At 45.5% G+C, this 13329-nt stretch overlaps 1 long non-coding RNA gene and 1 pseudogene across 1 annotated transcript; one reads left to right on the top strand and one right to left on the bottom strand.

Moving 5' to 3' along the window:
- Positions 1-7997: 7997 nt before the first annotated feature.
- LOC107400578 (small nuclear ribonucleoprotein G pseudogene) lies at positions 7998-8298 on the bottom strand (annotated as a pseudogene).
- Positions 8299-8942: 644 nt separating this feature from the next.
- On the top strand, positions 8943-12777 carry LOC143274294 (uncharacterized). Its single transcript, XR_013052861.1, has 3 exons — positions 8943-10389; positions 11204-11590; positions 11936-12777. It is a non-coding gene; the product is annotated as an uncharacterized LOC143274294 (long non-coding RNA).
- Positions 12778-13329: the final 552 nt, after the last annotated feature.

Raw genomic sequence — 13329 nt, 5'->3', positions numbered from 1 at the left:
GTGCAATAGGATTTGAAAAGTATGTGTTACTTGCATATTTATATTTCCACTTATAAGCAAGTATGTAATGATCCTGAATTTGAAATGAATAGGACTGACTATGGGAGGGAAACATCTAGCCAGCATCCTGGAGTCACATGGCAATTGGCAAGAACTCTGGGACATTCTACTGGAGTCCAAGAGGTCTGTCAAACTGACCAGATCATTGCCTCTGATGTTGCTGTTGGTTAGGAAAAGGGCGCTGATGGATGTAGACAGGGCAGAGATCTCTTCTTCCCTTGAATCCGGTTATTAAGCAAGAGGTGCTCATGAAGGGACAACTCTCCTGATGTCTGTTTTTTTGTTTGTTTGTTTTTATGGGGTCCAAAGATGACCTTCAACTGCTGATCCCTCTGCCTCAACATTCTAGGTGCTGGTATTACAGGTGTGACCCACCATGCCTGATGCTGTCATTTTTTTCAAGTCATTGTAAGCCAACTATTATTGTGCCTGTAAAATGAGTTTCCCTGCATATCTCAGATGTAAATAACAATTCCCTCACTGTTTTTCCTTCAAATCTTTTGGCTCCAACCACTTATACCAGAGTGAATAAGCTGATTCATTTGTCAAGAGTGTCAAATTCTGTGGCTTGCAGCTGAGATGAAATCCCCATTTGTTCACACTGTAGAAACAGCCTCCTGATCATGGCAGCCAGTGCTGGCAATTCATAGAGACAAAGCTGCTCCCGCTCTGGCTTTGCCTGTCCGATTAGCAAACCCGATGAAAGGCAAAGCCTCATCCAGGAATTAGTTCTGAGTAGGAGGCTATAATATGACACTCTGGGAAACATTTGAAAAATCTAACAAGCTCCATACAAATGGTATTAGTTTTTAGGTATAATCACTCAAAAATGTCTCATGGTATGTGCAGTTTGTGTTTTTATTAGTGCAGGGTGTGTTTTGGTTTTCTGCAGGCCAATTTCACTCTAGACTAATGCCTTAACCTTGAACCTCAAATCATAAAGGCAGGAATTTCCCTTTTCTCTGGTCCTGAGCTTTCACTCATTAGCTGCCAATGAAGCAATGGTTGTAGAGCCGAGTCCCACGTGGGCCAGTTGGCCTTGAGTTAAATTTCTCAAGTCACAGATGAAATTCCTGTTTGTAGGCAGCAACAGGCAGATGTCTATCATGGGATACAATATGATCTTGAGGAAAGACTGAGGGTGGGTAGTGTATGGCAGCCTACAACTACATTTGGGAAAAAGACCAAAGATGCCATAGTGCCAAGAACGGCCTGCTGGGGTGTTCATTGACATACTTGGCAGCATTTTCCTTAATGACAAAGAAAATTCTAAACAAAAATCAGAAAGAAAGGAAAAATTTTAGAAGGTTCTGCTCAAGTATACTATCTAACCTAAAAGGGATGTTTTACTCTGCATAGATGGCTTTGCACAAGATTTTAAGTATTACTCTTGGTTTTCACATGTCTTTTTGTTTTGTGGGAACGGAACTTAAAGCCTTGTGCATGCTAGGCAGGTGCTCTACCACTGAGCTATACCTCCAGCCTGAGCTCCCTTTTCTAACAATCTCCCCGTTTCCCCCTTCATACTGTATCCGGAGTAGAAAGCTTGGGGCACACGTCCTCTCTATGGACCTGTCCATCCCCCCCCCCCAGCAGCCTCTGACAGTGTAAATTCCCCTCGACGAACTAAGCCCTCTCTTGGCTCGTTCCCTGGCCTTCTGAAATCTGCCTTCCCACTAGTGACTCTTCACATACCACTTTCATCAAAATAGCTAGTGCCCACTCAGCCTCCACATTCGACCTCTGTTCTTCAGTCCTCGGTCTTCAGACAGACATCAAGAAGGGCAGACTTGGCGAGAGAGCAATGTCCCTTGGAGTCCTGGTCCTCTGCCAGTTGGGAGGGCAAACATGGAAAGTCCTGCCCTCCACCTCAGGGACAGAACTGCATTTGTACAATCTGTCCTAATAACCCCACTCCCACCCCTGACTGGTTCCATGTTTCGGAGTCCAGAGTAAAGTAAAAACTCGAGTACTTTTGCTCAAAATGCATTAAAAGTTACCACTAAAAATAATGCCTTTCCTTCTTTCTCTCTCAATTTGTCTGGGCAACTTCTTATTTGCTATTCAATGTCTTAAGTAAGAAAAAGTTAAAATCGCAAATTATTAGCATGGGTTTTAGATTATATTGTTATATTACAATGTCAGCTTTAAATTCAAATTCTAAAGTATTCAATTTAGAAATCTCTTACTGTGTACCTCAGAAAGTCTGGGCATTCTATGCCTCCCAGGACAGTGGGGGCACTGCAAACACATGTTCTGTCATGCTGTTCATCCCTCTATATGTATTACACACATGTGTGTTGATATGTACACACACAATCAACACTGTAGCTAGCTTATGGATGAATCTGGAAAAAGAGGAGAAAAAGAACCTGGGACTGCCCTGCTCACTCTTCCATCATCGTCTTTTTCTAAGTGTTTTGCTACTATAAAGAAGCAGCTCGACTAAGAAAAAGAATCTTTGCTTTTCTTGTTATTCCTCTCTTAGAAATGATTTTGTTCTAACTTGCATGGCAGACTGAACAGTAATATGGCTTCTCAAAGCTTTCAGCCTTTTCCTTTCTCTTCCCCTACTCAGTTTAAAATAGAGAACATCTGTATTGTATTGGGTCATTGCTACCTCCCCACACAGTGAATTCACTAGAAGTTTAAGCTTGAAACATTATGAATGTATGTAGCACCTGACTAGAGAGGCAAGACTATCTAGGTGATTCTTTTTCTTACATACATGCCCCATCTCATCATGAACTTGACTTAGAAAGCCCAGACTCAAATATAAAGTTATTGAGAATTTCTACACTTGAAACTACCATTACAGTTAGTGTTCCATCACTATACAAAATGCAGATGCTTAATTGGTTAAAAAAAAAAAAGGTTATTTGGGGTCATAGATCTGAAGGTTCTAGTTTATGATCAAGAGCTTTTGCTTTTGTCCTGTTTCAAGGCAGCAGTTCCTGGAGGGGCTGGTGGCCAAGGAAACGCTGCCTGTTTCATCGACTAGGCAGCAAAATGCAGCATGACTAAGTTCTGGAGAAACACAATGCCTTGGGAAAGTACACCCCCAATGACTTAGGGACCTACTAGAGAGGCCTTCCCTCTCAAACGTTCTACTCTGCCCTAGTAGTACCACTTGGGCACCAAGCTTTCAACACATGAAAATTGGGGGCCTCTCAACCTAGTGTGTCCCCCTAACCCCAGAAGTTCATGCCCACATTACAATGCAACGTGCATTCATCACATCTCCAAGAGTTACCCAACTACTAAATGCTCCAACATCTCTCAACTGTCCAACTGTCATCTGTCTGAGACTCCAGGGGACTCAACTGAGGGCCCTTGTGAAGATACAGAAGAAAGCTGAAAGCTTATAAAAGCCAATGACAAACAGGAAGAATAGGATTAGCTCAGAGCAAGACCAAAACAGAGCAAGGCATATTACGTTCTAAAGCTCCATGTCTGGCATATGGACACACTGTGGCAGATCTGAGCTCCCAAAGGCTCTGGTAGTTCTGTTTTACAGCCCTAGAGACACAGCACATTCAACTGGCTTGAGATTGTTTTGCCTGTTGTCTATACTTTGTGAGCGTCGTGTGTTTCTTTCTGTTACCTTTTCCTTCCCAGGATCTCCACTGCAGCTTTGGCAGCTTGCAGTGATTCTGATTTGACAGCACATTTCCTGACATCCATGTGTTCCTCTGGAAGCTTCTTTTGGAAGACCCCCAAAGTCCTGCATTTTTCATGACTACAAACTCTCGTGACTTCGACAGTGCCAGGAGATGCCACTTGTAGCTAGGCCTTCTTAAATGATGACTTAGTAGCCTCTAACTGTCTTGCCTACTCAACAAGGGAAACATAGGCTTTAGAGAAACAAACAGTCCTGGGCATGTGGGGCACTCTGGGGCTTTTTTTTTTCTTCACACAGTTCTACCCTGTAAATTCTATGGCACAGGTTTGCATTTCTGTACTAGGAAACCTCTGACGAACCTTAGGGCTGGGAAAATTTCTAGGATGGCCTCCGGGTATCTTTCCTAATGTTTTCTGTCTGAAGCACTTGGCTGCTGTTAATTGGTACTAACAACTGCACCCTCCATGGGTGCAACTGTATAAGACCCGGCGAGTCTGCAAAATTTCCAAATGCCCTGCTCTGTTCCTTGTTCCCAACTGTCACAAGGCAATTTGGCCACAGCACTCAGTAATATCCATGCCACAGCCAGATGTTTTACTGCCTTGAAATTTCTTGCTGTCAGATAAACTTGGTCATGAACAAATGGCCAAGATGCTGCCCAACATTGCTATGGTGTGACCAGAGTGACACTCTAGTCTAAGTAGAAGCCTCATTTAATTGTAAACAGCACGAGTACAGTCTTTACTGCCCATATTCTTAACATTCTTATCTCCTGTGGCCCAAGCAGAGTCACCCAGGAATCTCAACTCACTAAATTTTAGGCTTTTTCTTTTTTTTTCCTTACAATCCTTAATGTCAACCAAAGACTTCTCCATATCACCATAACTCATAGTTAGAGCAATGATCCCAATATGCTACCTGCTTTCTATATTGGTCAGCCTACCATTACTATCCAGTCTGTGTAGTCGAGCATTCTCAGTGCTTTTTATGGAAGGAGTGTGTGCTGGGGAAAAAAAATACTCTCTTTACCAGCCTGAATGCAAAAAGATGTGTGTGTGTGTGTGTGTGTGTGTGTGTGTGTGTGTGTGTGTGTGAGAGAGAGAGAGAGAGAGAGAGAGAGAGAGAGAGAGAGAGAGAGAGAGAGAGAGAGAATCCCATTTAACTATTTAAGAGGGTGGTTCAATATCCTAAAGTCCTCTTGTAGGTCCCACTCTCACCTTCCAATGCCACCACCACAGAGGCCAAGTCTTTAACACATGCACTGTTTGGGGACATCCAAAGTCCAGCGGAACAGTAGAGCCCCGACTAGCATAGAGCCTTGTGAGACAGCGGTTCACACACTTGTGGTGCTCTGGACTCACTGCGGCTGCTTAGTTTCACCCCATCCACCTAACAACTGCCATGTGTGGCTCTATCAGCACCTCACCCCCCAGATTTCATCTACCTTTATAGAGTAACTCAACACCCATTTTACCCAAGGGTTTCTCTAGGCTCTGACAATCTTATTGCATTGTAGAACAGATTTTAATACATACCAGTTCTGAAATAAAACTTGCCATTTTCTCCCTAAATCTTTTCTTTCTGGTGTAGTTTCTGGAACCCAAATTCTCTGTCACTGGGGTCACAGACAACAGGATGCTGACAGCACAGTAATTGCTCAGTGAACACTGGTTTATTGACCATACTGAAAATCTGCCTGAGTCACCCTTAATTAACCTCAAATCGATCTTGGTTGTAAATTTCCCATGCCCTAGCTCATTGATCAAACCTTTTGTAAAAAAAAAAAAAAAAAAAAAAAAAAGATTTTTTTAATTGCTTTTGAGAGACAGAGTAGGGTTGTATACTTGAATGCAGGTGCCTGTAGAGGGCAATAGAGGGCATCAGCTATCCTGGAGCTGGACAGGAAGTTGGAAACTACTTAATGTGCATGCTGACAACTAAGCTTGGGTCCTCTTGAAGACCAGCAAGTGCTCCCAGTGAGCCATCTCTCCAGGCCATACATTTTGAAATTATTTTTTATGATAATCTTTAAGATACTGGACAGAGGCATGGAATGAAACTCCACTTCTACCCGACACTAGCCAAAAATTTTGAAAAGAAAAGCACTGATATTAGTAGTTAATGAATTCCTTTCAACCATCCCCAAATACGTAGCTGTATTTCTTCTTTTTCTCTTCCCTCACTCCCTCTCCTTCTCTCTCTCAATATGTATGTACTTTCCCAAAACCTTAACCAAGGGCCTTACACTCAGTCTATGTCAAGGCCACGTTGGCTTCTGCCTTGTGTGTATCTTGCAGGAATTGTAAGTTGACAGACTTTAATTATGGTGTCTTGATATTTCCACTGCTTACTTCTGGTTAAACCATAAGTACGGTGGCAGTATGTGTGGTGCTTTTCTGGCACGTTCAATTTAAACTAGGAACTAGGAAAATCCAAAGGGTATTAAAAACAACAGTGATAAAAATAAAGAGAAAGTTTATAAAGAAAGATAGGGGCTTAGGGATACATCTCACGGTGCTTTTTGGATTTTATTCAAGTGTGGTTCAAGACACTTATTATTTGGGGATCACCTTCCAGGTCAGGTTCTCAAATCTTTGTTTTATGCTTGGCATTATGGAATCGCCAACACTGCTTTCTTGGCTAGCTAGACCCATCCAGTCACTAACTGCCTGCAACACCAAAGAAGAATTTTCCTTATTTCAGATGGCCCAGGCACTGAAAACAGTGGACTATTTGTAATATAAATCCAAAGACATACCAAAATAGCACTCCCTCTGAGTGACCCAGAAAGCGTTATAGCCAAGAAATAGAAATCCAGTTTAGAATCCATGATGAACTTCTTATTCCAACTGCTGGAAAGTACTATTTTAAACAAACTAGACTTTTCTACATTTTTTTTTTAAAAAGTGATAATTATAGTAATAATGTAATTGAAAAGTGATCTCTTTCATAGCAGTATTCCAAATACTACTAAGAGTTCAGTGACATTGTATTAGACAACATCAAAGATGTAGTGTATTGATCAATCAAAAATGACTTTGATTTCTTTGATGCACTTGACACCATGAGTTTAAAGCAGAAGTAAAATGAGCAACTCCTACCTTCAAAAGATCAGCCGATTTGAGGTAACAAAAGTATATGCATATGAGTAATCAAAGGAAGACACAGCCTAACATGTAGTTTTGCAAGAGAGAGCAATCAGAGAAGGAAGAAACTAGAGCTGTGTGTAGGGAGAGGGTGAGTGGGAGCATGGGAGTAAGAATGAGAGCAAGCAAGCAAGTGGGGGCGGGGAGGAAGGGGAGGGGCTTTTCTCCTTGGAAAGGGGGTGAGGACCATATTTATTCCAAGGACGGTTGCAAGATAAAATATGCCAGAAGCTTCAGATATTGATGATGCTGTACATTATTTCCCATTTCTTTAGCGTTGAAAGCACATGCCAATTGCAAAGGGGAGGCTAAGAGGAGCAATGAAGACTTGGGGCATACTCAGTTACAAAGGGGCTTACGAACTTGGAAGAGCAGCTGGTCTTAAGGAATCACCTCTTCAGAGGAATGAGATGCTGAAGGGATAGGAGAAATATATTTGTACCCTCTATGTTCTAACTGTGCATTCATTTTCCAGTATTGAACAATAGAAGCTCTCTGTAGATAGAAGTTTTTTACCATGTATAGTATTTTCATTTTAGCATTTTAATTTGTCTTATTGCTTGACAATGGCACACATGTATGCAATGTATTCCGATCACTCTTACACCCTCTCTATTCTCCCTCCCATCCCTATCAACTCCACTCTTATCTCTGTCAGTCCCTTTCCCAGATTCATGACTTTCAGTTTTGTTTTATAACTCAGTTATTATAATCAGAGTCATATGTGTGACTATTGGATTGGGACTAGTCATTAGAGCTTGGTGTGTCACCAGTGGGATCACAACTGAAAGTCAATGATCCCCCCTCTTCCTGAATCTATCAGTAGTAAATAACTGTGGGGGGGGGCACCTAAACCCCTTCTCCATCTAAGGTATTCTCTGAAGTATAGAAGATGTTTTTTTTTTTTTTTTTTTTGGTTTTTCGAGACAGGGTTTCTCTGTGTAGCTTTGCGCCTTTCCTGGAACTCACTTGGTAGCCCAGGCTGGCCTCGAACTCACAGAGATCCGCCTGGCTCTGCCTCCCGAGTGCTGGGATTAAAGGCGTGCGCCACCACCGCCCGGCTAGAAGATGTTTTTTAAAAAAGTCTAATTTACATGTTCTTATTTCATTACTTATGTTTTTTTTATTCTGAGTATTGCAAAAAAAGTTTCATATGAAAATATACATGACCCAATTCTGCACCCCAATCAAACAGTCCTTAGGGGAAGGATGTGGACTCCTCTGCTGACCAGCCATTGTTTAGACTCTTTCCAAGGCTTCTAACATGATGATGCTGTTTCCTCGTATGATCACCTTGCCGATGCTATTCTGTTACCCACTAGTTGCCATCTCCACATACTCATCAATCACAAGATTCATAAAGGGTTCAAAGCCCCATAGTATTCCTTGTACCTGTTGGCCACCATTTAACTTCAGTGATAACTTCTTGTCCATAAATTTCTTCAGCTTGGGAGGGTGGACCTTGCTCATGGTGACTTTTCAGCGGGCTTGGTATGGTGCAGTCATTACTTATGTTTTTGATGTCATAAGAATCCTTTGCCAAAATGAGATCCTAAACTATTTCTACTAAAAGTTTTACTTAGTGCCTACATCTCCATCTTGAATCCACTTTGAGTTCATTTTTGTGTAGTATGTGAGGCTGTAGGATGAGGCTGCCCTCTACTGTGTGTAGCTCTTGAGTTGACCCCCACTGTATCTTCTGTTAGTGAATGGCCTGGGCATACTTGTCAAGCCTAAACTGGCTCTGAAGGTGTGGATGTGATGTACTGTTGTCCCTGGAGGCATGAGCATGCTTCTGGATTCTGTTAGATTACTTATTCTATAATGAAATCCTTATACCAGCATCATAAGTTTTGAATGCTGTTGCTCTGTAGTCAGTTCTGTGTGGGAGCCCATTTTCAGGTTCCTTGTGGCTTTACCCAGCAGGTCCACATAGAGGATGATTAGGGCCACGGGCCTGAGTGCAGGTGTCTGAGATGGTCTGCACTTGGCTGTGCTGGGGGAGGAGGTCTTTTGCTCCACCTCTTGGCGTCTCTATAAAAACCCTGGGGCAGAGACAGTCGGGGCCCGTTGGAAAAAGTTCCAGTGAAAGACCCCCGCTCCATTATGAGGACATGGGGCTTTGGGCCAATAAAATGCTCCCCCCCCCATAACTTAGCCTAAGAAACGCCATTCTAATGGAATCAGAAAAACAGGAGTTCACAGCCATAGCCAGCCACCCGGCCTTGACAGAGATAGCTATGGCCAGCCTTGAGAGAGATAACTGTGGTCGGCGGCCTTGAGAGAAAGACAGTTAAGTCAAATCAGGATATTTTATGGCTGGCCCCCTGGCCTTGAGGAATAAGCAGCTGGCCTGGACAAGGCCAAATCAGCCACACACATACGACCCCAAGTTCACCCTGGCCTTCTTTGAAACAGCCAATAGGGACCCTGTAACTATGCTTCTCACTTCTGTAACCGCGCCTCTGCCCCTGGGATCCCATAAAAAGTCCCCCTTGCCCTAGGAAAGCGCGCAAGTTCTCCAAGAGACTTCGCCCCAGGTACCTGGTCTAAATAAACCCTCTTGCTTTTGCATCTGATCTGTGGTTTCGGTGTGTTCCTTGGGTTTGGGGTCTCTCCCGGAGGAAGATCTCAGCCGGGGGTCTTTCATTTGGTGGCCCGTACGGGGATTGAGACCCCTCCCTGAAACCACCGACCCACCATCAGGAGGTAAGCCGGCCGGCCTTGATTTATGTCATCCCTGTCCAGTCTGAGGGTTGTCTGTTTGTCTGAATGTTAAATGTTGTTTGTTTGTCTCCGCGCCTGCGTCTGATAATCTGTCTGTGTCAGTGGATCTGAAAGAGGGGGCCGACGGGCCTGGACTTCGCCACTGAACCCTGGGAGACGTCCTAGGGGAATCTGGGAACCTGGAAGACGTTCCACGGTTCATCTGAAGTGCCCTCTGAGGCACGATCTGAAGACCCCTCTGGGGGCACGGTTTAAAGACCCCTCTGGGGGCACGGTTTTTCTGGTTTTGCTTTCGGTTTGGAACCGAAGCCGCGCAGCGAGTGTTAGTCTTATTTATATTGGTCTGTCGTTTTTTTTGTTTTCTGTTTAACCGTTCTCCTCCTAAAAACAGCCATAGGACAGACTGTCACCACCCCCTTGAGCCTCATGCTTAAACACTGGTCAGACGTAAAGACACGAGCCAACAACGAAGGAGTCGTAAAAAAAAAAAAAAATAGATCACTCTTTGCGAGGCCGATTAGGTTAAAATAGATGTAAGATAACCTCGTCAGGGAACCTTTAACCTCAGTCTTATTTCACAGGTGGAGAAAAAAGTTTTTGCTTCCAGTCCCCATGGCCACCCGGACCAGGTCCCATACATTGCCATGTGGAGACTCCTGACAACAGAACCTCCCCCATGGGTTAAGCCGTTTCTCTTCCCCTCAGCCCCCCCCCCCCGACAGCGCCGGAGGGACCGGCGGCTCCTGCAGCGGCCCCCAAACAGCGGAGGATAAAGTTCCTGCTTCCTCCCCAATTGCCAGTCGCCTACGAGGAAGGCGGGACAAACCAGCGAAGGTAGGGAACACCTACGTCTCTATTGCCAGTTGCTCTTAGCGGGTCTCCAAGGGGCTCTAGACCCCCTACCGATTCGGCTCAGGTTACCAGAAAGAGACGCTGGCAGCGCGTTTTTAAAAAGACTTAGAGAGACACGGAGGGAAAGGAAAAACAAACAAAAAAAGTCCTGGCCACTGTAATGTCTCAGGGACAGGTCAGAGAGGGAGTTAGAAAGTTAGGACGGGAGATCAAAAAAGAACACTGCTTGACAAAGACAAAGTGCTTACTGTAAACAGAGAGGACATTGGGCTCATGACTGATCAAAAAAAGCCTCCAGGGTCTCGGAGACCTAAGCCAAGGGTCCTCAATCTGGAGGATTGGGGAGGTCAAGGCCAGGAGCCCCCCCCACCCCCCGGCCTAGGATAACTCTCAAGATGGGGGGGCAGCCAATGACCTTCCTAGTGGACACCGGGGCTCAACATTCAGTCCTGACCCATACCGGAAGCTCTCTCAGTGACCGCACAGCTTTGGTCCAGGGGGCCACAGGTAACAGGAGGTATCAAAGGACCACCGAGAAAAAGGTTCAGCTGGCATCTGGACAGGACCCAAAGGGACCCCCCCACAAGTCCTAGCCCTTTAAACTGTTCGTGGATGAGAACTCAGGCTTTGCAAAAGGAATGCTGGTACAGAGACTGGGGCCATAAAAGCCCGGTAGCTGCAAGATGGCCCGCCCCCTGTCTGCGCGGGGTAGCCGCTATTGCTGTTTTGCTCAAGGATGCAGGAAAACTGACTTTGGGACAGCCATTAACTGTGTTATCCTCCCATGCGGTAAAAGCTCTGGTCCAGCAGCCCCCAGACCGAGTGATGTTCAGACCAGTTGTCTCCCTCAACCCCGCAACCCTGCTGCCTGGTACACGGATGGGAGCAGCTTCCTCCAAGAAGGAGAACGGAGGGCCGGAGCAGCCGTCACCACCGAATCGGAGATAGTTTGGACCTCACCACTGCCACCTGGAACATCGGCCCAAAAGACAGAGCTGATCGCGCGGACCCAGGCCCTCCGGATGGCGGAAGCCCGGAGGACCAGGAACTAACAAAAGAAAATGGGGGCGAAATGGAGCCCCGAGCGACAAGCTTACATCATAGATGGACAGAGGCCTTGCCTACCAAGAAAAAGACCGCTAACGTGGTAACCAAAAAAACTCCTAGATGACATCTTTCCCAGGTATGAAATACCCCAGATATTGGGGTCAGACAATGGGCCGGCCTTTGTCTCCCAGGTAAGTCAGGAGGTGGCCAGGCTACTGGGGATCGATTGGAAACTTCATTGTACATACAGCCCCCAGAGCTCAGGACAGGTAAAACGTACAAATAAAACCATTAAGGAGACTTTAACCAAATTAACGCTTACAACTGACACTAGAGATTGGGTGCTCCTACTCCCCCTAGCCCTTTACCGAGCCCGGAACACTCCTGGGCCTCATGGCCTAACCCCGTTCGAGATCATGTATGGGGCTCCCCCACCAATTGTAAATTTCCTTTACTCTGATATCTCCTCTTTTGCCACTAGCCCTCCAACTGATACAAAAGACGGTGTGAAAACCCCTGCCTGCCGGGAGCAACTGAACCGCCCGGTGGTGCCTCACCCATTCAAGATTGGGGACTCTGTCTGGGTCCGACGCCATCAATCTAGGAACCTAGAGCCGAGGTTGACGGGACAGCGGCTTGGGTCCACACGTCGCATGTAAAGGCTGCCAAGGAACCCGACGAAGCTGAGGGCACCGAGACATCTAGTTCAACGCTCTCCAAACCCACTAAAGATAAGACTCACCCGGGGGTCCCCTTGATCCCCCTAATAGTCCTCCTGACATAAGGAGGGGCATCACCAGAGAGCCTGTTTCCCTGACGCTGGCCCTGTTACTGGGAAAAATTACCATGGGCGGAATAGCTGCTGGGGTAGATACAGGACTGCAGCCCTTATAGAGACCGGCCAATTCAGACAGCTCCAAGTAGCCATGCTCAACAGAAATGATTTAAAAAATAGTTCCAAAGGTCACCATGGTTTACGACCCTTGTCTCCACCATTATGGGCCCCCTAATCGTCCTCCTGCTCATTTTATTGTTTGGGTCATACATCCTCAACAGATTAGTGCAATTCATCAAGGATAAGATTTCTGTTGCCCAGGCTTTGATCCTAACCAAACAATATCAGAGGCTCAGACAGTCAGAGATAGAGCTAACCCCTTATTCTCCATCCTAAAATGAAAGATTTCATTTGGTACAAAAGAAAATGGGGGAATGAAAGACCCCCGCTCCATTATGAGGACATGGGGCTTTGGGCCAATAAAATGCTCCCCCCCCCCATAACTTAGCCTAAGAAACGCCATTCTAATGGAATCAGAAAAACAGGAGTTCACAGCCATAGCCAGCCACCCGGCCTTGACAGAGATAGCTATGGCCAGCCTTGAGAGAGATAACTGTGGTCGGCGGCCTTGAGAGAAAGACAGTTAAGTCAAATCAGGATATTTTATGGCTGGCCCCCTGGCCTTGAGGAATAAGCAGCTGGCCTGGACAAGGCCAAATCAGCCACACACATACGACCCCAAGTTCACCCTGGCCTTCTTTGAAACAGCCAATAGGGACCCTGTAACTATGCTTCTCACTTCTGTAACCGCGCCTCTGCCCCTGGGATCCCATAAAAAGTCCCCCTTGCCCTAGGAAAGCGCGCAAGTCCTCCAAGAGACTTCGCCCCAGGTACCTGGTCTAAATAAACCCTCTTGCTTTTGCATCTGATCTGTGGTTTCGGTGTGTTCCTTGGGTTTGGGGTCTCTCCCGGAGGAAGATCTCAGCCGGGGGTCTTTCACCAGGCCCTCTCGAGGCTATCTTTTATTTTCTATCTGTTTATCTTCACAATCTAAATCCTTCTATCTAATATTTCCTGCTGATCACACTCAAGAAAACTCT

This window comes from Peromyscus maniculatus, chromosome 7, assembly GCF_049852395.1.
Source record: "Peromyscus maniculatus bairdii isolate BWxNUB_F1_BW_parent chromosome 7, HU_Pman_BW_mat_3.1, whole genome shotgun sequence".
NCBI lineage: Eukaryota > Metazoa > Chordata > Mammalia > Rodentia > Cricetidae > Peromyscus > Peromyscus maniculatus.
This window is presented reverse-complemented; position numbering and strand designations above follow the sequence as displayed.